The 23281-nt window shown below is 38.5% G+C and overlaps 1 pseudogene; it reads right to left on the bottom strand.

Annotated features, from left to right (window-relative positions):
- Nucleotides 1–19551: 19551 nt before the first annotated feature.
- Nucleotides 19552–23281, bottom strand: part of LOC124231536 (elongation factor 1-alpha 1-like) — a 19732-nt pseudogene continuing 16002 nt past the window's right edge.

Here is a 23281-nt window from a genome sequence, read left to right on the forward strand (position 1 = left end):
GAGGTGAAGGTAGAGGCAGAAATGAATCAGTAAGGAAGCTGGAAATTTCTTCCCAGGAGTTAGAAGCATACACAGAATGGAAAAGACAGATTGTAATAAGATTTGCCATGAGCTAAGTACTTAAAAATGTTTTGGGGCTTTTAAGAAAAGCAAGTAAAGATATGTATTATTGTCTGGGATGTGTTTGCTTAAACTCATCATAAACTATGGGCTGGAACTTCATGGATTATAGCATCAAGAAGCCTCATCAGTGCTTCCTCCACTTGACCCCGTTCGTCTGTTCAGATGATGGTCTGAGTTATCTCTGGGCTGCCCAACACCTCTCCTGAAGCCAAGGAAATGATAGCCCCTTAGAATTTAAGAAATCTCATAGTTCATCAAATAAGTACAGGAGAAAATAAGTTTCCTCTGTGCTGAAGTATAGATGAACCAGTTATCTCAGAGCTGCTATTGGGAATCTGTCCCGCTTTAGGAGTTTCTAGTTTGCCAGATTTAACTCCTATCTGGGGCTCTTGGATGCCTGGGATCTGAAAAACCTCTTTCATAATCTTGGCTCCTATTTTTGCAGAAGAACATTTCTATCCTGCACCCAGACTATTGCCTGGGGCTTGGACTTGCTTGTTCATCTCAACTCTTTGGCTCACCTTCTTCCTTTTTATGAATCTTCATTTTTGTTTGCCCTCGCTTGTATGTGATTCCTGGAATAACCTAAAATTACCTGAGACTCCATCTGAAATTTATGTTTTCCCTGATCTACATATCTGAAACCCCATGCCTCAACCATTTTCCAGAGTAGCTGACAATTGATTCTTAACATCTTGACTGGATATGCTGAATCCTCTTGAAACTTGATCTTTAACTGTTGACTTTCTCAAAGGGTCCCCAGTTCTGTATCCTCTTTTCTACCTCCTCATTAACTCCTGGGTTGGCCTTGGACCTTAAGCCTTAGTCCTCTTTGCTTTACATATGGTGCTGTCAAATGATACACCCCAACCCAATATGTTTGAATCATACAGGTCATCTACCGAAACACAACTGTACAAAGTTGGAAATAAGCAAGGGAAAGTCAAAAGTGATTTTTTTCAAGCCATTATTGATATTCAAAGGGCTTTGAAGATGAAAAATAAGTACTGTTCTTCATAAGTACTAAATCAACTTTATTGCAAACTTACATTTCTTCAGAATGTCTGTACCTTTATCATCCTACATAAATTTCTATACTTAGAAGATGATTGAGTATAGGAAAATTGAATTCATCAATTGGGATTAAAGAGCCTTAAAATTCTTGTCTATTGGGTTACTAAAACCATTTGAACAAATAACCAATTAAACTATGCTTGAAATCCTCATATGATTTCTTACCCATAAGATCAAAGATGTTCCTTTTAAGAGGTACTTATAATTAAATTGTATATATTAGTATCACTGTCATTTAACTCATGAGACAGCTCTTTCTTCAGCATATTCTCTGATTATTTTCCTATTTCCACTCTATCCTCCTTTACTTTCATAAAGTATATTTATTTTATGAGCATGTATACACTGTCTCTTTTAACCTTTTGTCCTTCACAAATCTTGTGTACCAATGATATTCATATCTTTATTATAATATTCACTTTTAAAATTATTTTCTATTCCCATACCACTCCCATCATTTTTTTTCACATTTCTTTGATGTGTTTCGATGCATTTCGTTCCTGAAATCGAATGTAAGATGAATCTGAAACCATTATATTTGGTTATCAAGCATCTGGTAGCATCTTTGCCCTTGGCCTTTGTCCAGAGCACACAGGCTTTTTTTATATAGGCAACCTCATTCCTTCCTGGTGCGCTAATAGGTAATCTGTATAGAACTTCATCAAATTTCACACTTGGGCTAAGTTAGAAAGCTGAGTTTCCAAGTCAGTGTCTTCACTGTCTACAGAGTAAGATGGTGAGAAGCATCCTGTGCTGGGACTCTGTCCGCTCTTTAGTAAATTGCATCCAAGGATAAAGAGGACATCTTGCTTGCTGATAAAACACATTCTTTATTCTCTTTTCCCTACAATATACTGGTTAACACTATAGGGCATAAATCATCATATACCTAATATAATAAATGCATAATTAGACACAGAAGGCCAAAAAATAAGCCTTTACAAAGAACATTATTTTATAACATAAAGGAGAGATAGATTCCCAAACAATGAACAAAGCTTTCTGTTCTGCAGGGAAACACAACTGGCAACAGCATTAAAAAACTGAATATCGGGAGGAATTTGTTCCTACTATTAAATGTGAGGTGATTTACTTATGATGTCATTTACAACAACCCCTGTGAGAATGGTACAATTATTCCCATTTAATAGCTGAAACTGAGAACCAGAAAGTGACTTATCAAGTCAGAGGTGGAACCTGGATTCAAACAAAGTCTGTTAAATCTAATGGCTCTTGTGTCATTAAACTGCAGCCCACTGCTAGTAGAATTTTTCAAATAAAGTTAGCATTACAATTTTCATCTTTTAGAAAGCAAAGGTACAAGTGTTGCTTAGGAATTTTACATAATTAAGCAAGGTTTCCAAGAGTTATGATCATAAGGCATGAGTTTCATAGACATAATATTAATATATTATCATAGGGACATATTTGCATATATTATATGATAAACACATATACTATATATTATATACTATATATTATGTATATATACACATATAATATGTTAATGTTACTGAACCAGGTTCATTTTTGCCCACAGCCCAGAAAGCCAAACATGGAGACCATGAGATTGCAGCAGAGAGAGGGTTTACTCACAAGGCAGCCATGCGAGGAAGCAAGAGCATGAGCCTCAAATCCACTTCCCCGAAAATAGGGACTCAGGCTTATTTATAGGGTAGGGGGCAAGGTGGTCTGAAATGTGGAGAGAGGTGATTGGAAGGGAGGAGAGGTGAGGCTATTGATGATCTGTGCAAGTGTAGTCAGACTTCCTGCCTCTTCATAGGACCCATGTTGACAAAATGGCGGCATTAGCATGATCTGAGGGTGGAGTTTTTAGCCTGTTGACATCAAAAGGCCGCCTATAGGACATCTGCACTGGCCCAGTTGATGAGTTGATGATCTCAACCAACCTGAAGTGGACAAGGAGTTCTAATCCCTGAAAAACAGCTCACACACCCATTACCATGGTGACCCAGGCTCCAGGGAGATGTTATCTATAGGAGCCTAGTAGAGTCAGATAGCATATTGCCTGAGCAGCACAGTTAACAATGGGTAGGTTAAACAGCTAAAAGCTGTAATCAGTAATAGCATAAAGGAAGAAACTTTAGTACCTAGATACTTAATCATCAAAGGCTGTTTGCCAGTTTCATTAATATTATGTCTTTGAAACCTAAGCCTTATAATTGTAACTCTTAGACAATCTTGCTTATTATACACTAAAAAGTTTTGTTCTTACAGCTTCTTCACCTCCTGATACATAGTTTTATTCAGTAAACACATTTTCCTCAATCTAAACACAAAATATTTTTAATGGGATTAATTTTGAATAGTTTACTCTTATGATTCTCTGGGGTAATTCTTTGCTATTTGCTTTTCCTTAAGTTTTTAAGCTATTTATATTATCATCTTCATTTAGGTGTCTTGAGTCACATATATTTCAAACTAACAAATCATTAAATATAAAGTTATATCAGATGGGGAGATGAAAATAAGGAGAGCAATCAAGAAACTTATGTCTATGTGGCACTCCTGCCATCTTGTGGGTTTTCTGTGTCCATAGACTTAATTTAACTTTTTTTTTTTAAGGAATCTTTTTTTTAAAGATTTTATTTTTTTTTCCTTTTTCTCCCCAAAGCCTCTTTATAGCTATACTTATAGTTGTATCTAGTTTTATGCCAATACTTAGACTTTTCATGAAGAAGAGAGAGAAATAACAAATGATATACAAATGGGACTAAATGATAAGAATAGATGAATCTGGGTAATATTCTATTCTTATTCATGTAATTTTTCTTTAAATTTCAAATTATTTGCAAGTAAACAATCCCCCTCCCTCTTTTTAGACACTACTCCAACCATTAGCCCTCTCCCTCTGCGTCATGTCTTTCTCTCTCTACTGAGTCAGTTTGAAAGGCCTCTCAAAACCTCACATCTCCCTCCAGCTATTACATACTTTCTCCTTGATCTTTGCCAGAAAAATTCCTTTAGCAGAGCGTCTATCTTTGTTGTTTCCATTAATTTCCCCTCATTCTACCTTAAAACATTAGCTCAAGAATAAAATAATTAATAATTAAAACTAAACTCTTGATCTTCCTTTCCAAACTTACTCTTCCAACAGTCTTCCCGTCTAATTAATGGGAACTCCATTATCCTATTTGGCCAAAATCTTCTGCACGTATATTGCCTTTCTCTTTTTCTCACAAAGCACATCAGTCTACCAGTAAACAGATGTTATTTGTTCTAAAATCAAAATATATCCAGAATCTTGACTTCTCATCTCTCCCACTATAATCTTTCTACCTCAACCACCTATCACTTGGGTTACTTCAATAATAGCCTTCCAACTGTCTCCTAATCTCCACTCTTGCTTCTCTGGAATTTATTCTCAGCACGGTATCCAGAGCAATTATTTTAAATAGTCAGACTGGTTACTGCTGTGTTTAATACCTTTAATGGCTTCACTTTGGAAGTCCCAAGGTCCTTACAAAAGCCTATAAAGCCCTTTATGATCCAGTCATCTCGCCACACTCTTCCTCCACTCACACCCTCCTCTGTTACTTATCTCATGACTTAAATCCCTGACCTCCATGAGTTCCACTCTCTGTTCCAGCCTCACTGGCCGACTCACTGTTCTTCAAACATACCAGCACACTCCTGCCTCATTGCCTTTGGCCTTCCTTTACCCTTGATGAAATCATCTCTCCCTGAAGATTTGCATGGATGCATTTTTTAAAAATTTTTACTCAAATATAATCTTTGTGGCAACCGAGTTTAAATTCATGACCACTGCATCATATACTTCAGACATTCTATCTCGCTTACCCTACTTTATTTGGTTTTCCTTATAATACTCCAAGACAGGCTGCATATTTACTTGCAATTTGTTTATATCTATCTGCCTTATATTTAAGATGTAAGCTCTTTGTGGGCCAAGAGTTTGTCTTTCTGGTTAGTCTAGAACAGTGACCGGCTCATTATAAGTGGTCAATAAATATGCCTACAATGAGTAGTCAAATCCTTCAAAAACAATTTTCTAAGTTGTCTTTTCTAACTATTGATATTGAGATAAGTAACTGCTCATTTATTGTACAGTTGATTAAAAGTAGATCCATATGCTACAAAAAAATGGGTGTATGGTAGTAAAGATGATATTTTTCTCACAAAACTTAAAGAATCTAACCAATGTCAATTGCAATAAAAAATATAAGCAATATTTAAAGTTAAGTTTCACTAAACATCATGACCCTATGTGTCTTATTTTTTCCTTTATATCTTCAATTTTTCTTAATAGCCTGCTTTGTACAATGCTGATTCATTCCGGAAATATTTAGAGTTGACCAAGATGGCCTCAATGTTCTCCTCTGCTTGACTAACTTTAGATAGACTTCTTCTTGTCTCTAGGCCCCTGACATCCCTTTTCTTAGAGTATTTACTTTAGAAAATATGTCAATTCTTTTTCTGCTCCCTTGAGGTATGAATCTTTTACAAAGCTTCTTGGCTAGTTTTATAATCCAGGACTGTCTTTCTCAAGGATCTGGGAGCCACCTCTTTGAAACATAACTATCAAGGAAGATAGGGCCCCCATCTTCCAGTCTGTAGGATGATAAAAGCTTAACTTCACTCAAAGTTGTAAAAATTACCCCCTGAAAATAGGAGAAAGTTTACTTTTTCTTTGGGTAAAGCCAATTAGCAAACAAAGAAGCCCTAAGATACCCCCTGCTCCTCACCCCTAGCTCTTGAAAACTCTCCTGCCCTTTGTTTCAGCAGAGCTGAGTGCCAGCACCTGGTCTGCCCTCTCTCCCCAGTTGCTGGCAATAATATTGGAATGAAATCAATTTCTATTTGTTCATTTTGTCTGGTGTGATTTTTTTCTTTAACAAATATACTTTGCGCCTGGTAGGTATTCAATATAAGTAATCTTTACATATATGGCAGAAAAATGTCAGAATAGAAAATAATTTTAAAAAATTTTGACTTTTTCCCAGAAAAAAAATTTCATTAAAGAGTTCCTAATGCCAATTTTTTCAAGGAAAATATACCACAAAACTCACTTGGTGGGCAGTGAAACCAAAACTATATAATCCTCTCTGTAATATAATCCATCACACAAATCCTAATTTACTAGGGTTTGACAAATAAAAATGGCAAGTAATAGGATATATTGGAATATATGAGGAAGCCATTTTGTATAAACCTAATTCGGCCTGACCTTGTCTTTCCAAAAGGGCCTGACCGAGGCCATTGAGCATGCGTTGCATATCTGCTTTAGACATTCCCTATGGCAAGAGCAAAAGGCCCTTGAGATAAAGGTGCAACTTCCCTCCCCCTCCGAATGTTGGCGTCTCCTTGAGGATTAAGTATCTTTCCTTAGGCTAGTAACTGATTGCTGTGCTCACCTGTGGCGGCCCAGCTCGAGACAATAGACTTGCCTCCTGCTACGCCCACCAAGACAGCAGACCCACTACCTGCTGTGTCCATCAAGTGCTGTGCCGACAGGGCAATCTTGTGACTATTGTGGGAGGGACATTTCAATCATATGTGAAACACCCTCTTTGAGGGTATATAACCACACTGTGTACCCCCACTTCTTTGGAGTGCTCTGTTCCTTTGTGGAAAGACTCTCCCGGGTTATAATCCTAAAATTTCAGCTCAGAATAAACTCACCCAAATTTTCATTTATAGATTGGTTATGGATTATTTTCGTCAACAGTTTTCATAGTTAAATGTACAAAGTTCATATTTTGCATGCTGGGAAACTTTATTAATTTGACTACAATAAATCAGAAAGTAAAATAATACATATATTTAGCCATAGAATTACTGCTCTTATCCAAAGTAATATTGGGGTTAGATTTAGAATCATCTGATTAACTGATGAAAAATTATAAGACTGACTTAAAAATTGATATAAATATACCATTTCCTATTTCACCACACACCTAATTTTGCCTATTATAAAATTTATATGTAAAAATTTGTACCAGCACCACACAATATTACTTAACTCATTGATTTAAATATAAACAATACTAGGCACTTAGTACATGGAGACATTATTCATTTCTTATTCTGTCCCCCTAAAAAGGATATATTGGAGTCCTAACCTCCAGGATCTCAGAATGTAACCTTATTTACCTCTTTACAGAGGTAATCATGTTTGAATAAAGCCATTAGAATGACCCCTGATTCAACATGCCTGGTGTCCTTATGAAAACAGGAAATTTGGAAACAGAGGTAGACACACATACAGGGAAAATGATGTGAAGAGACGAAAGGAGAAGATTGTTATCCACAAGCTGGGGATGGAGACCTCAAGCAGATCCTTGCTCACAGCCCTCAGAAGGAGCCAGCCCTGCCAACAGTGACTTTGGACTTTGAACCTCCAGAACTGTGAGACAGTAAATTCCTGTTGTTAAGGCCATGTAATTTATGGAACTTTGTTATGGTTGACTTCACAAACTAATACATTATTCTTGGCAGACAAAACCATTTTAAATACTAAATATGATTATATCTTATTTAAAATTCAGTTGGAATTAAAATGGCTAATCACAGGTGAAAAAGAGTGTTTTGGGGAAATTATTCTCCACTTGATTATTTCCTGTTGTTGAGGGTTTAGCTAAACTACTCCATAATATTGCTGCCTCATATTCATTTTGTGTGGTTGAGGCCAGCGGGAGCCTGGAAGTGACCCTAGCCCTCCCCCGAGCACGTGGCCTAGATAACAGCCCTGCAATTACAAGTAAATATAATTTCCTGATATGTCTCCCCAGCCACCCTGTGATAAGCATCTGCCCCCACCTCACAAGACCTTCCGCTTGTACGTCCCTTGGGTAAGACCTCCCTCACCAAGCTTTCAAAAACTTGGCTATTTTGGTTGGAATTGGCCAATTCAGTCTTCACCCAGGAACCTGAAAGCATTCAACCTGCAGACCTGATAAAGGCAGGTACCCCAGGTCCTGTGGTGCTCTCTGCCTGTACTCTTGTTTTGACCTCCCTGTGTGGCCCCTTAAGGTGTGCCAGGTATCTCCTCCACATTCTGTGAGTAATAAACTTCACTATTTCACTTTCCTTTGCTGTCTTTGGTTAACCTTGCCTCACAGAAGTAGATCTCAGGGTGTAGCAGTAGACCCTGGGATCTATTTAACAAAGTTACAACACTTATCAATTGAAAAAATTTTACTTAAAATGATTTATTTTTAAATTTCTGAAATTGACATAATTAGTCATTATTCATAAAAATAGAAATCATCCAGTCCCATATGCCATAATCTATGTTTGACATCTAGAAAGTGCTAGATTATATGTGATGTGGATCAAGGCTGCCCCAGGGAGAGAAGCCCAAGGCATCCTGGCCTAGGTGCCCATCTATATGACCTGATTCATATCTAAAGTTATACGACCACACAATAACCAGACCCTGCCTGCACTGATACTATTTAATGACTTTTTACATCATCTTTCCTTTGTCTAGTAAAAATAAGTCACGTACCCATGCCTTATAAATTTAGCTCTAATCCTCAACTCATTGCAGCTCTTCACTGCCCATTGGTCCTGTCCCCATGCCCGCAACCCTTCACTCTCCATAGGTCCTGTCCCCATGCCTGCAGCTCTTCACTGCCCATGGATCCTGTCCCAATGCCTGTGGCCCTTCACTGTCCATGGGTCATGTCCCCATGCTATTCTCTGATTAAAAGAGCACTACTGCCAGATCTTGAGAGTCTAAGAAATCTTTCTTTCAACTCCTTAGCTAGCCGAGCCCACATCATATTTAGCTATGTTGAAGAAGTTTTTTCCAAGTTTCCTCATTTTTTAAATTTGGCACTTAATGAATTTAGCCATATAGAAGTGAATTTTCTAGCTTATTATTGGTGATCGTTTTGTGGAAAGTAGAAAGTACTTGTATTCTGTATGAAATTCCATTGATAGCTGGACAATTGAGCAGCTCAGGCACTGTTTTACCACCTTTTCTCTCTCTCTCTTGTTTCTTCATCCATCGTCAATATAAACTCCATTGGGATTCATTTTAAAATTTTTCATTTATATATTTATCTCTCAACCTATCCCTCTAACCCTACAATCTTCACTTCCCTTTATATTGCATTCACTCTCATTCAACTATTTGATTTTGATGCTCAAATTCTCTGAAATGAATAATTTCTTCATATTTCATGATGTGATATCGTACCAGTGCATGTACAACCTTAAACTAATATTTCCATTTTAAGTCTATAATACTGTAAGTGCCCAGATTATTTCCCATACATTTTTATTTCTTATTCCCTTAAGGTGTTAATCATTTCCAAATGTCTACTCCTCCCAGCTTTCCCTGTTAGATTTTTATTGTGATTTATTTATTAAATTGCTATTGGCCATAAATTAATTTTATATTGCTTTCACAGAAGGAATACACAAGAAAAAATGTTATAAACCTATTTTTAGGGTATCATGTTTAAACCTGAAGGTGAGACCTTTCACTCAAATAACTTATAACTTGTCACCTTGGAGGTCTGACTCCATGAGCTTTTGTTTATTTCTGCTACTGCAGATTTGAAGTGTAAGCAGGACTTTAAAATGGGCAAAAACATTTGTAAAAGAAGATTAATTGAAGTTCTGTCTGTATCACTCATCCAGGTTATTTGTGCTTTTCGTGTCTTAGAGCTATTTAACAACTCTGTAAATTGTAGAAAACTGATAATAATACAAATGGGTTTCATCCATAGAAATGCTAAGCAGTTGCATCCAGTGAAATGCAATTGATTATAGCCTTGTGGATAGTCCAGTTTTTGTTTATATTTGTAAATTCATTTCAGCATCCCCTCACTGCACACAAATATGTGAACTATTTAATTTTGTTTGAACTAGTTGTAGCATCCTACTGATTTCCTTATTAGTTCGTGAATTAACTAAAATCATTGACAACTTCATTTCATATTTGTCTGAGATTCATGATTATGCTCTCTTTTTTAAAGCATTCTTTAAAAGACAGTAAAGAAAGGCAATGCATTGCCTAAGGTTAAGACAAGTCGCTTTGCCCTGAGGAAAGATGTTAGCCAAACACTGTTTAAAGCCTCCTCCATAATTCAGGTATTACCGGTTCCCTTCTCCTCGTGTTCTCTACCCTGTGCCAAAACGGAAGCAGATCTCAATTCTATCACTGTTAGGGGGAACAATTTCAAACACTTTCAACATTTGGAGTGTGTGTGTGTATGCTTTTAGATATTACTGAAAATTATTGGGAGACCTAAAAGAGTATTTTAGAACAAATAACCCAATTACACAATCTAGTGAAAGCTCAGTCAACCTTCCTGTCTTTGCCAAAAATCTCTACTGAAATCATTCTAGGAAGTCATCTTTCCTTTCTTATCGCTCCCACAAAGCAATCGGCTCTGCCCAAGAATTTTCTCACATTCGCCTAGAATTTTCTCACATTCGCCTCCATCGAATGCTTTCAGCCTTTGTTATATAGCTGCCTCTTTCAGCCAGAAAAGCCAGAAAACTTGGAGCCAGCCCAATCTGCAAACTTTGGAGGCTGCTTGCATCCCATTGAGAGCTTATGTAAGCATCTTCCAACAAACATGCAGTGTTCCTTATAGTGCAAGAATTCTTTGCAGTTTACTTTACAGCAATTAACTTTAACCAGATTCATCCTTAGTTTTTATGATGGTTACTCCATTATTCACGTCAATAGCATTTATTGCAGAAGCCACACAAATACATGTCACTCAGTCGGGTTTGAAGAAATGACTTAACTTCTGAAAGCAACAGAATGGTTGTTACACTAACATTTAACATTTATATTTTTCGTAAGGATATTTATATGGACTCTTTTTATAGAATTCAACAAAATATTTCCATTTAGTGGGTGAAGAGTGTTATCAAGAAATCATCCTGTCCTCTCTCCTTTGCTCTACTGCGGCCCCTGCTCCATTCAATGTCTGAGAGTTGTCAATTCTGGCTTTCAAACATCTCATAAAAACTACTCATTTCTCCCTTCCTCCTGACACTGCACTAAATCAGGCCATCTGGATTTTGTTACCTGGTCTCCTGTGAACACCCCCCTTACGCTTCACTTTCTCTTGCCAATGATTTCCCAGGTTCTAGTCTTCTCAAACACGTAGTCCAGACTCATTATTTTATATACAAGGCCTTTCTTGTCCTCTTGTCCAACTATTCATAAATGACATCTAATGTACCCATCAGTTTTCAGAGCAGTCTGCAGTCAACTCACCATGCGGTCACTTTCAGATCACTCAGGTCAGGACATGATGCCCATCTTATATAGCGGTCTTCATAAACTGATAAGTTAATCTCAGTGTTTAACTTCAGCCATCTCCCACTTCTACGTTTCCTTATCTTACTGCTTTACCTATCCTTCTCTAGATACTCTCACACCAGAAGTGTCACTAGGCTCCTCTAGGTAGCAAATGTTGAAAAGAAGTTAGAAGTAACATCCATGAAAGCTAAAAGAAATAGGAAGCAGAAGTGGCCAGATAAAGGGACCAGACCACAATGGAGATCAGAAACCTTTGAAAGGGAAGGGAATGAAGATGATTGTGCAGAGAGAAGCTCAGACTGTGAAGCAGATCTGACAAAGTACAAGACAGTCCAGGTACGAAGTCCAGAGCAAAGGTTACCCATTGGAGGAGTCCTGTATTGAGTAAAAATGGCCAAACCATAGTTTTTCCACCACACCTAGTCTTGATGTGGGCTGCCCAGGTGAAGTGTGATCTTTGCTTGAAAACTAAGGTAGATCCCTAAGGTGCTAACAATGTCAGATAGCTGTACTCATGCAGGCTGAAGAGCAAGCTCCATTGGAGAAAGATCCCAATGGCACACCCCCTGGCACCATAGCAGGTCAGCCTTAGACTTCTGTTTTAGATGATCTGGTACATTGTTTGAATTCATTCTCCTCTGTAGCTCTGCTCAGTATGTTGCATGGCTCATTCCAAAATTCTGTGTCTCAAGTCTATAGAGACATTGTACTCATACTATTCCTACAGATTGGAAGTTCTCTCAATTTACAAATTTTTGTTCACTTGAATGATTACCTGTTTAATGTTGACAAACCAAGAAGCAACCCTTGGGATGATAATATTAACACTTCGGTGTGAAACTAAGTCAAACTATCCACTGATCACCTCCTTTGAGCATCTAAAATTAATCGAATGAAATATACATCTTTGGTAGCCCTATGTGGTAGAGTGTAATACAGTTCAAACTACTCATTATCCATCATTATATATACTCTATTCTAGAGTCCCTCCAGATGGAAATATTACATTTCCCATCCATCAATACCTAGCTTGGACATATGCCTTACTTTGGCCAATGAAATATGAGAGAAAGTAACATGAAATACTTTTGAAGAAATGTTTTAAAAGCTAACACACCCTTTCACTATTTTTCTTTTCCAGAAGACTAACAATGACAGGGGCTCAGATAGGGGTTATCCAACAATAAAAGGAAAAAAAAAAAGCAGATGGGAAAAACAAACAAACAACAAAAACCTCCACAGCTGTCCTGCAATAGACACAGTGTGAGGTAGAAATAAACTTTTGCTTTTTAAGCCATTAACATTTATTGAGTTGTTTGCCACCAAAGATTAACCTAGCCTAAGATTCAATTTGCTTTTGGTCAACTTTGGGGTTTAACTATGCTGTAGCCTTGGGGTGTGTTCTTGAGCTAGTTTCTTTACATCCCATGTCTCATCTGCAAAACAGAATAAGAATGAGACCTATTTCATATGGCTGTCATCATAAACAAATGTGTCCAGACATGTAAAGCACTCAGAAGAATATCTGGACTATTATGAACGCCTACTAGATGTTATCTGTTAGCTGCCACCACCAACACTGCTGCTGTTAGTACTGTGACTCATCCTGTCCCTCCAATCCGGCCCTATCAGAGACATTGGTTCAACCCCAATTTCCCAATTCTACCACTTACTACACTGATCATCTGGCATAATTTCTTTAAACAATTCAGCCTTAGTTTCCCCATATAAATTACTTTATATAAATGTGTCTCTTTTTTGAACAAGTATAAAGTGAAAATTAGTATATCAGACTCCTCTCATGACCAGGTGGGTTCATTTTCCAAATATTTTCATAAATCCATGGCTTCATTTTGGTATTAACATCTAATGATCCATATCTAGCAATTTCTTTACCATTTTTTCCTTTCCTCTTAAAGCAATAAACTTCATCCAAATACTCTCAAACTTTTCAGTTCATCTTTTTTGGATATCTTAATATTGTGCTTTCATAAATTTTCATGCAATCTTCACTCTAAACAGAGCTCAAAATAATTCATTTTAAGCATCAACATTTCTGCTATAAAGGATATTCTACAAAGTTGCATGTTAAGTTGGCAAACACTTAAAAGTAACTGAAAAGATCATAAGTTATAGAGCATTAAGGAAAACTCTTTTTAGAATCTATTCTTCTTACTGTCATGCCATCAAAGATGGAGAATAATGTTCTTCCTAATTTTCTTACCAGGAACAATTAAACAAAAAGACAATCTTTGTTTCTTAGAAATCCTATAAATTTTGTTTCCTTAATTTTTCCATTTTTTTTATTCTTTCCACGTAAAGTATCTTTGATCATCTGTGTGTGACATTGATTTTCATTGCAACCCATTTTCCTGAATTCTATAACCAGTTACCAAAAATAAAGAAAAACAAAACCACATTTTTCAAAACTATATCATTCATCACTGAAAGAAAAGAAAGTAGAAAATTTCATTCTTTTTTTTGAGGAAGATTAACCCTGAGCTAACATCTGCTGCCACTCCTCCTTTTTTTGCTGAGGAAGACTAGCCCTGAGCTAACATCCATGCCCATCTCCCTCTACTTTATATGTGGGATGCCTGCACAGCATGGCTTGACAAGCAGTGCAAAGGTCCACACCTGGGATCCGAACTGGCTAACCCTGGACCACCAAAGCAGAAGGCGTGAACTTAACCATTGTGCCACGGGGCCAGCCTCAGAAGTTTGATTTCCAAGTTAGTTTTTCTGCTAGGCTTTCCATATGTTAAATATTTCTCCATTATTCCATGATTTTCTGACCTCCTTGACTTCAATTTCCCTTCAAATTCAGTCTACCCTCCAACAGTGTCAAAGTTACCTTCATAAGAATTAGATTCTATTGTTTAACTTTCTGGAGTCCAACCTCCATAGACTCTCTAACATTAATAGGCTAACGGTAAAATTACTCCACACTAGCTATTTGCAAAATCTTTCATGAATCCCCCTTTCCATTCGGCTCCTTTGATGCCCCTACTTCTCTTCTTATTCTCTAGCCCCTTCTCAGTCTGCTTTCCTTAGACCTATAAAAATGGACTGCATTTTCTCCACAATTCTGATCTCTCTGCCTATGCTTTTCCTTTTGTACCTTTTCCTACAAAGATCTCAACCGCTTCCGAATTGTTGTTGATTAATACCCATAGGTGTCATCTAGAACCCTGACCACTTGCCCAAATGCCACTTGTTTGTTTTTAATGATCTGGTCAGTATGTCCTCATGAGTGCTCTAACATCACCTCATATTAATCGTGTTTAAAAGAAAATTCATTTCCCACGTATGAACCCCCTTCACCTCTTGCCCCACAAAAATATCATCTTCTCTTCCTGCTTTCCTTATATCCATCATTGGCTGTATTCACATCTTAGTCCTTAGGTTTTATAGTTATTGTAGAATTGTAGAATTGGAAGAAATCTTACAGATCATCCAAGCCATCCCTCAGGATGTGTAAATTTCCTCTACAAATTTGACTTCTGGCCAAAGCAGCTGTGAACTCAGCAATTGTAGGCCAAATTGTGTGTTTACAGACTTTTCTCAGTATGAGATTTCTAGCTTTGTCATGCAAAAGAGTTTAAAGGCAATGACCTGGACTCATCCTTTTCTTTTCTCTTTTCCTTACTACTCTTTTCTGCTTATTTCCAAATTATGTCAATTCAATCTCTACAGTATCCCTCAAAAATAAACCTTCTTTTCATCTTACACCGTCCCCAATTTGGGCCATGCTCATGGATCTCCCCCCGTGCTATTGCTGCACTGCTTCAGGTATAAGAGAAAGAAATCCTGCTAGTGAGCATTCAAGAAAATAATTTGAGAGACTGGAGACAGTGTAACTCATGGAATTTTCTTCCTGGTTGTGTTAGCTCCTTATTGCTGTTGTAACAAATTACCGAGAACTTTGTGTCTTAAAACAACATACATTTTTTATCTCATGCTTTTAGAGGTCAGAAGTTCTAAAGTCAATATGTGCAATGTGTGCTTCTTGAAGGGGCTCTAGTGGAGGGGGAATCCATTTGTTTGCTTTTTCAGCTTCTAGAGGCTGCCTACATGCCTTGGCTCATGGGCACTTCCTCCATCTTCAGTGCCAGCCGTGTAAGGTCTTCAAATGGTCAAGTCTTTCCTTCTCTCTCTAGCTCTTGCTTTCTCTCTCTCTCTCCGGCTTATGAGGGCCAAGTTCGTGAGAAGATGTGCTGTGAACAAGAACTGTGATCTGAACTAATGCAGAAGCTGGAGGCTGTGTCTAAGAGGGCACCAGAGTTTATCACTACCAGTGGCTTTTATGGTTCCAATAGGAGTCTGGGTAAGGTCAATTTTCTGGTAAATGCTGGAACTGCTATTAATCCTGGGATAGAAGTTTTTCCATACTTCACTCTCCCAAAGGAGACTATTATATCCATATAAATAGATGTGTGTGTTATTATTTTCACAAGATCTTTCCAGATATTCTCTTGTCTAATTGGGGATGCAGTATATGATATTTTCTTCCAGTTCTGAATAGATTATAACTCCCTCTAGCGTCCAGGTTTTGTTAGTTTATATGTTTTAATATTATTCTCCTCAGTTTCAACCTTTTCTTCAATCTGGGATGAGAGTTCTGGAAGCCAGACTTTTGGCAAAGCCTTGACAACTGAAATAGACTCTTAATTAACCTCTCTGTCCCTGGTATTCTCCCAATCATTGCATCTTTTATGTCTCCGCTTCTTTAAACTTTCTTGATAAAGTCTTTAATGTCAGTCACTTTCCTTTTTAAAAATATATAAGGGTTTCCCACAGCCAAGCAAATAATATCTAAACTCCCTCTCATTGAATTGAGAACTCTCTGGGATCTGTCCTCAAAACTAACTTTCTGGACTTCACTTCCATATTTCCATAGGCTTCCATAAGCTGCTCATATCTTGTCTCTCAAAAAGGAGACATCAGAGCATTTTAACTTAACCTCTGCTAGTCATTTAGCTCATATTTCCAAAGGTACCATTTGAAAACTGTGTCAAATCCATCATAGGAGGTAAGAGTCTCTGTGCCCTGAAACACAGTCTCCCCATTAGACATAATAATTTCTGTTAATGGAGTTTGATAGGCTGACCACAAATAATTTAAAGCATTTAGGTGGTCAAATCTTGCTCAGGCCATGGGAATCAGGAAAGCACATTTTTAAACTTGTGTATGAAACCTTCATCAGCGATTCATCCCTTCCATGCAGACTTTTGTAGTCAGGTGAGAGGTCCATGCCATCATGACATAGTAACCTAAAAAATACCTTCAGATTCTTAAAAAAGGACTAAATTGCTCTCTAGATGTTATTATAACTGTGGTCTAAATTCTTACATTCACAATTTGAAACTGGTCACTCCTAAAAATAATCAAGCTTCCCGGAAATTTTCAATATTTCCAAAGGTGAAGGGATGACGGAATCTTCCACTATGTTTCTTGGAGATGGGCTGGTCTCTGAGATGAAATTCTTTCGCTGCTCTCTGTAAGTGCTCCTGTATGCAATAGATCTATAAATAAAAATATTAGGTTTATTTTCCCCTTACACAGTTCACGGATCATAGTACATATTGCCAAAGTGTCATTTATGTCCTTATCTCTACTCACTGTTATAACTAGACTTGAACCTGAGAGAATACTGTAGTTGTTTACTTGCCCATGCTATTCATCCAAATGTGTGCCTGGAAAAAAGAAACTCATAGGTGTGAGAAATAATGCTTCAGTTTTTCAGACCATCGCTGAGAGAAAATATCCAGAGTTCATAAAATTCAGGCAACATAAATTAGCAATTTCTCCAGCACCTCCTGTTCCACAATAAGAAGTACTCAGGGGAGTTTGTAAGTGTCCTTGGAAAATAAATAGGAGGTTGGCGATTTTAGCACAAAATCTCTTGTGACTTAGGAAATGTCGTTTAGTTAAAAATAGTATTCAGTGACTGGCCTCAGTGATATATTTATTCTAAACTAATTTAAAATACTTACTTAAATCTGGGGTAAATAGGATAGGCTACATAGTAATTCAGAAGGCCTAAACTCTCTTCTCTAATGTAACCAAAATTCTTTATAGAATCATTGAAACAATTAAGTGAAACTGCAATCCTCTTTAAAATTCTATAAACAAACAAAGCAGGGCAGGAGGGGAGGGAGAGCAAGAAAGAAGGACTTAAAGTGTCATCTTAAATAGCATGCTAATTGTGAGTGGCTTGCTTTATTAATTAAATGGTAACTGACTCAATCAGCAATTATACAGGAATTTTTTGTGTGTAATCCAAGGACTAAATGATTTGACTTGTATTGATCATGTCCAAAGATAAGCTGCTAAGATTATTCTTTCTTTTCATTATTTCCCACTCATCTAGTAAATGGAAACTTATCAGAGGGTTTAATATATGGTTTCCAGGATCAAGACCTAGACTTTGAAATTCATCACAAATATTTTTTTTGTCACTGAGCAATAAGAAATAGTTTGTGGATTGGCACTTGTTTAGATAATTTTGCTAATAGGTAATAAAACTTCATGGTTTACCTGGAGACAATATTTTGATGGCTTTTCCAAAACTTTCGCGCTTCGGAAGAAAAAGATAATATATTGGCAAAACTTTTCTCTTAAAGAATTCCTGACACTGTTGCATTGATAAGAATATTATTGCAAATGTGAAATAAGATGCATTTGCTTATTTAAAAATGCCTTCAGAAAGGAAATATTTTCTTAAAATCAGACATTTCCATCCATAACGTTAAACAGTTGTAAACTCTGTTCAAAAATTCCAAAAATAGAGTTAGAAGAGGATATTTAATAACGATGGAAATATTAAGTCTTGCACATATCATCAATACGATTTGCTAAACTTTTGTATCATAGTTGGGTGACTTCCAAGATGGACAGTTTACTACCTTCTCAATTGTGTAAATAATAAAACAAACAAAAACATATGAATATTTCTTAATTAAGTCAATGATATCTTGATATATTATAAAGAAACTTTCTAAATTTTATGTTTTATCAATAAGTTGTTCACAGTTTGTATTTCTGGATGTGATATTTTAAATCTATTTTATGATATTTATAAATTTCTGTGTCTTGTACCTAAATAAAATAAACTTTAAAGATTTTAAGGAATTATTTATACCAAATCCTCACAACTATTTGGAAAGAAAATATTTTCTTTCTTGAGATTATACCAATAAATTTACTCAATATTGATGTGACTACACAAAATTTTATATGGAAAACATGGCCATAAACATCACAGAATTTGGCCTTTTTATAAGGTAGTTTATATATAAACAAAGTTACTCTTTCCTTGTCTGTCTTAACCTGTGAAGTATTGCAATGAACATACCCCCTCCTATAACTTTTCACCATGTACTAAGAACAAAGATGATTCCTCCCCTTAGAAAAGGTTAACAAACCTTAAATTCCCAGCTAGAAAAAACATTAACTCATAATTGTCAAATTTTGAAGTTTCCACAGATGGCACATCAGAAATAGATTAGGGCAGCTCTTACTTAAATCTTTCACCTAAGTAGTTCTATAAGAAGTTATGGTGTTAACCAAAAGAAGATACAGGTTTCTCACTAAACTTTGTTCCAATGAGTCTCAAAATTCGGTGACAGATTTTCAGTCTGGTTGTTTCCATTAAAAAGTACTGATTTTAGGGGCAAGCCCCATAGTGTAGTGGCTAAGTATGGCACACTCCACTTCATGGCCCATGTTTGAGGGTTCCGATCCCAGGTACAGACCTTTACCACTCCTCAGCCATGCTGTGGCAGTGACCCACAAATAAAGCGGAGGAAGATTGGCACAGATATTAGCTCTGAGCTAATATTCCTCAGGAAATAAAAAAAAGTACTGATTTTAAAAACTAATAACTTAAAACCGCCACACACCCACAAACAAATGATCCACAAAACATTCTTCTTTCCTTCTGAAAGTTTTACAATGCATTGCTATCATTATTATCAAGTTACTATTAAACTTAAATGGCCAACTGAGACAAACAGTTCTGAGACGATCCTTCCACCACTGATTAAGATGGGGTTGACAGGTATTAGGGATAGTACTCATTTAGCCTTCTGAGCTTTCTGAGCAGACTTGGTAACATTGTCAGCTCCAGTAGCCTTCTTGTCCACTGTTTTGATGACACCTTCAACAACTGTCCATCTCATGTCACAAAGAGCAAAACGACCCAGACAAGAATCATCAGAGAAGCTCTCAACACACACGGGCTTGCCAAGAACCATTTTAACTACGGACGCACCACCAGATTTCAAGATTTTGGGGTGATCTTCCAGTTTCTTCCCAGAAGGGTGATAATCTTCTTCAGCTCAGCAAACTTTCAAGCAATTTGAGCTGTGTGACAACCCCACAAAGGTGTATAGCCAGGATTAATTTGGCCTGGACAGTTTAGGATAGTTACCTGAGCCATGAAGCTAGCTGCTTCCATGGGTGGGTCATTTTTGGTGTCACCAGTCACATTGTCATGATGAACATCTTTGACAGATTCATTCTTGATATTGAAGCCCACATTGTCCCCAGCAAGAGCTTCACTCAAAACTTCCTGGTTCATTTCAACAGACTTTATGTAACATTGTCTGGAGCAAAGATCACCACCATGCCACATTTGAGAACACCAGTCTCCATCAGCCCACAGGGACAGTCCTAATACCAACAATTTCATAGATGTTCTGGAGGGGCAGACAAAAGGGCTTCTCAGTTAAATAAGGTGGTGGTTGTATGCAATCCAGTGCTTCAGGTGGCGTGGTTCCACTGCATTGCGATCTTTATCGGTGACTTTCCATACCTTTAATCAAGACATGTTAACACTTGGCTCCAGCATGTTGTCACCATTCCAACCATAAATTGGCACAAATGCTACTGTGTTACAGTTGTATCTAATTTTCTTAATGTAGGTGCTGACTTCCTTAACAATTTCCTTATATCTCTTCTGGCTATAGGGTAGCTCAGTGGAATTCATTTTGTTATCACCAATAGTTAGTTATTTCACACCAAGTGTGTAAGCCAGAAGGGCATGCTTATGGGTCTTCCCATTCATGGAGATACCTACTTCAAATTCACTGACACCAGCACCAACAATCTGGACAGCACATTCAGCCTGAGATACACTATCATCTTGTTTTTGATAAAGTCTCTGTGACCTGAGGCATCAACAGAGGTCACATAGTGTTATCTGGTCTTGCATTTCCACAGGGAGATATCAATGGTGATACCACATTCACGCTCAGCCTTCAGTTTATCCAAGACCCAGGCATCTTTGAAGGAGCCCTTTCCCATCTCAGTAGCCTCCTTCTCAAATTTTTTTGATGGTTCTTTTGTTGATCCCACCACATTTGTAGATCATTGTAGGCCAGTAGTGGTAGACTTGCCAGAATTTACGTGTCCAGTGATGGTGGTGTTGGTATGAATCTTTTTCATTCCAATTTTGAGATTTAGCTGTGGTTTTCATGACACCTGTGTTCAGGTGGCAAAACTGTTATGAAAAAGCTAGAAAGAAAATCTTTACAATCTTTCTGGATTCCACCATGGTCTTCAAATAATGATATGTAACATATGATCTTATGCTTAAAGATAGAGTTAGTTTTTATCTTGTCTCTGGCTGTTCAATTTTGTCTCCAGGGCAGTCTTGGACCATAAACTTAACTTGACCAAGAGAAAGATTAACTATACCAAACAGTAATATTTATTACCTGCTATTTAGAATTCATCCAGTTTCCCCACAAAGTACGCTGTACTAGCTTGTCTACATTGTTATTAAAAATATATACATTGATGTTATGTATTTTTTTTCAGTTTATATAACCCAGTTTTAGCCTCAAAATTGTTCCTAGGCTCCCTTGAGTTCAACGTATCTCGTACGTATTTTGATGGTACTTTTGCCTACTCTGCTTTCCCTTTATGCAGTCCCTCATGAGTCCTTTTAATAGCCAATGCTGTGCAATAGCTGAAGTTGGCACTGTGGGAAGGATAAATGAAATTATCCTTTGATGTATTTTTGGCTCCTGGCCACCCCTGGTTTGAGATCGCACAGGCTGATGGGAAGAGAACATATCAATGGAACCAGTAGATCTAAAGTTGAAGAAATAACGAAATCAATTTTAAACAAATTTTAAAGGGAGAATATTGATTAAGAATTTTGTATTTCGAATTCCTTGGGCTGTTTTAGTGAAAATTAAAAAGATAAATGAAAAATAAATCTGAGGCTGCCAGAGATTCTCTTTGAAATGTAGAGACTTGATTTCAAAAGGGAATCAGGAAGACACACACCCTTTGATCCTAAGTGGAATGCCTCTTCTGATGCTACAAAAATGTTAAGAATGGCAGCATATTTGGATTCATTTTATGATGATACCAAAGCATCCTCTAATTTTATATCTTTAATCAAGTGCTCCTAGTGCTCTGATAAAAGGGACTCCAAATTGCTTGCACTCTTTCTGACCCTGCTGTTGGGAGGGCAGGATAATTTTAGTGAGGCTGTTAGCATTAATGTCATATCCCCCAAATGCAGCTGAATTTTGGGAAAATATTTAACACTATTTCAAAAAGAGAAAAGAAGACTAAAACACTAGAGAGAAGAGCCAAGATGGCGCCGTGAGTAGTCCTCTTTGTCTCTCGCCCGTCGAGTCTACAATCATTTGGACACTTATCGCTTGACAAAGGATATCCAGACAGCATCTCAGGACGTCTGAGACACACACGCGACTATACATCGGAAGGCGGATGGACTTTCCTCCGGGAGGAGGTGGAAATAGGTGAGGGCTCTCCGACCCCGACGGGCAGCCTGGTACCCGCAAGCGGCTTTCTTCCAACGGACACCCCCAGAGGATCCACGCACGTCTAGGGCAGGAGCGAGAACACAACAGAGGAGCGACGCTGGAAACAGGTGACCAGAACCCTACCTAAACCCCCTGCAATTACTCCTAAACGCAGAGGGAAACTTTGGAGTTGCACACCTGAGCCCGCGGGGAGAGTCTCTCCCCGCCATTGGCGGGGGGATCCAGCCTGGTGCTCGGGGCGCCCGGAGGGTCCCAGAGAGAGACACGGAGGGCACGGAGATCTCCTAGCTGCCGTTGCCCGCCCCGTGGGGCTAGGGATTGCCGGAGATCTCGGAGAGGACCAGGGCCGGGGGAACTTTCAAAAGGCCGGTCCTGCGACCCGGAGGGGAAACGCCGGAGCTCCGCCCGGGCAGCAGACAAAACTCTCTGTCTGCCATTAGCAGAGGGGCCACGCCCAGCATTCACGGCTCCGGCAGAGGCCCGGAGAGAATCCTAGAGGGCTGGGCGACCCCCAGCTGCCATTGCCCGCCCCGTGGGGCTAGGGATTGCCGGAGATCTCGGAGAGGACCGGGGCTGGGGGAATTTTCAAAGGCCGGTTCTGCGACCCGGAGGGGAAACGCCGGAGCTCCGCCCGGGCAGCAGACAAAACTCTCTGTCTGCCATTAGCAGAGGGGCCACGCCCAGCGTTCACGGCTCCGGCAGAGGCCAGGAGAGAAGCCCTGAGGGCTGGGCGACCCCCAGGTGCCGTTGCCGCCCCGTGGGGCTAGGGATTGCTGGAGATCTCAGAGAGGACCGGGGCGGGGGGAACTTTCAAAAGGCCGGTCCTGCGACCCGGAGGGGAAACGCCGGAGCTCCGCCCGGGCAGCAGACAAAACTCTCTGTCTGCCATTAGCAGAGGGGCCACGCTGAGCATTCACGGCTCCGGCAGAGGCCGGGAGAGAATCCCAGAGGGATGGGCGACCCCCAGCTGCCGTTGCCCGCCCCGTGGGGCTAGGGATTG

Source organism: Equus quagga, chromosome 21 (genome assembly GCF_021613505.1).
Source record: "Equus quagga isolate Etosha38 chromosome 21, UCLA_HA_Equagga_1.0, whole genome shotgun sequence".
In the NCBI taxonomy this organism is placed as follows: Eukaryota; Metazoa; Chordata; class Mammalia; order Perissodactyla; family Equidae; genus Equus; species Equus quagga.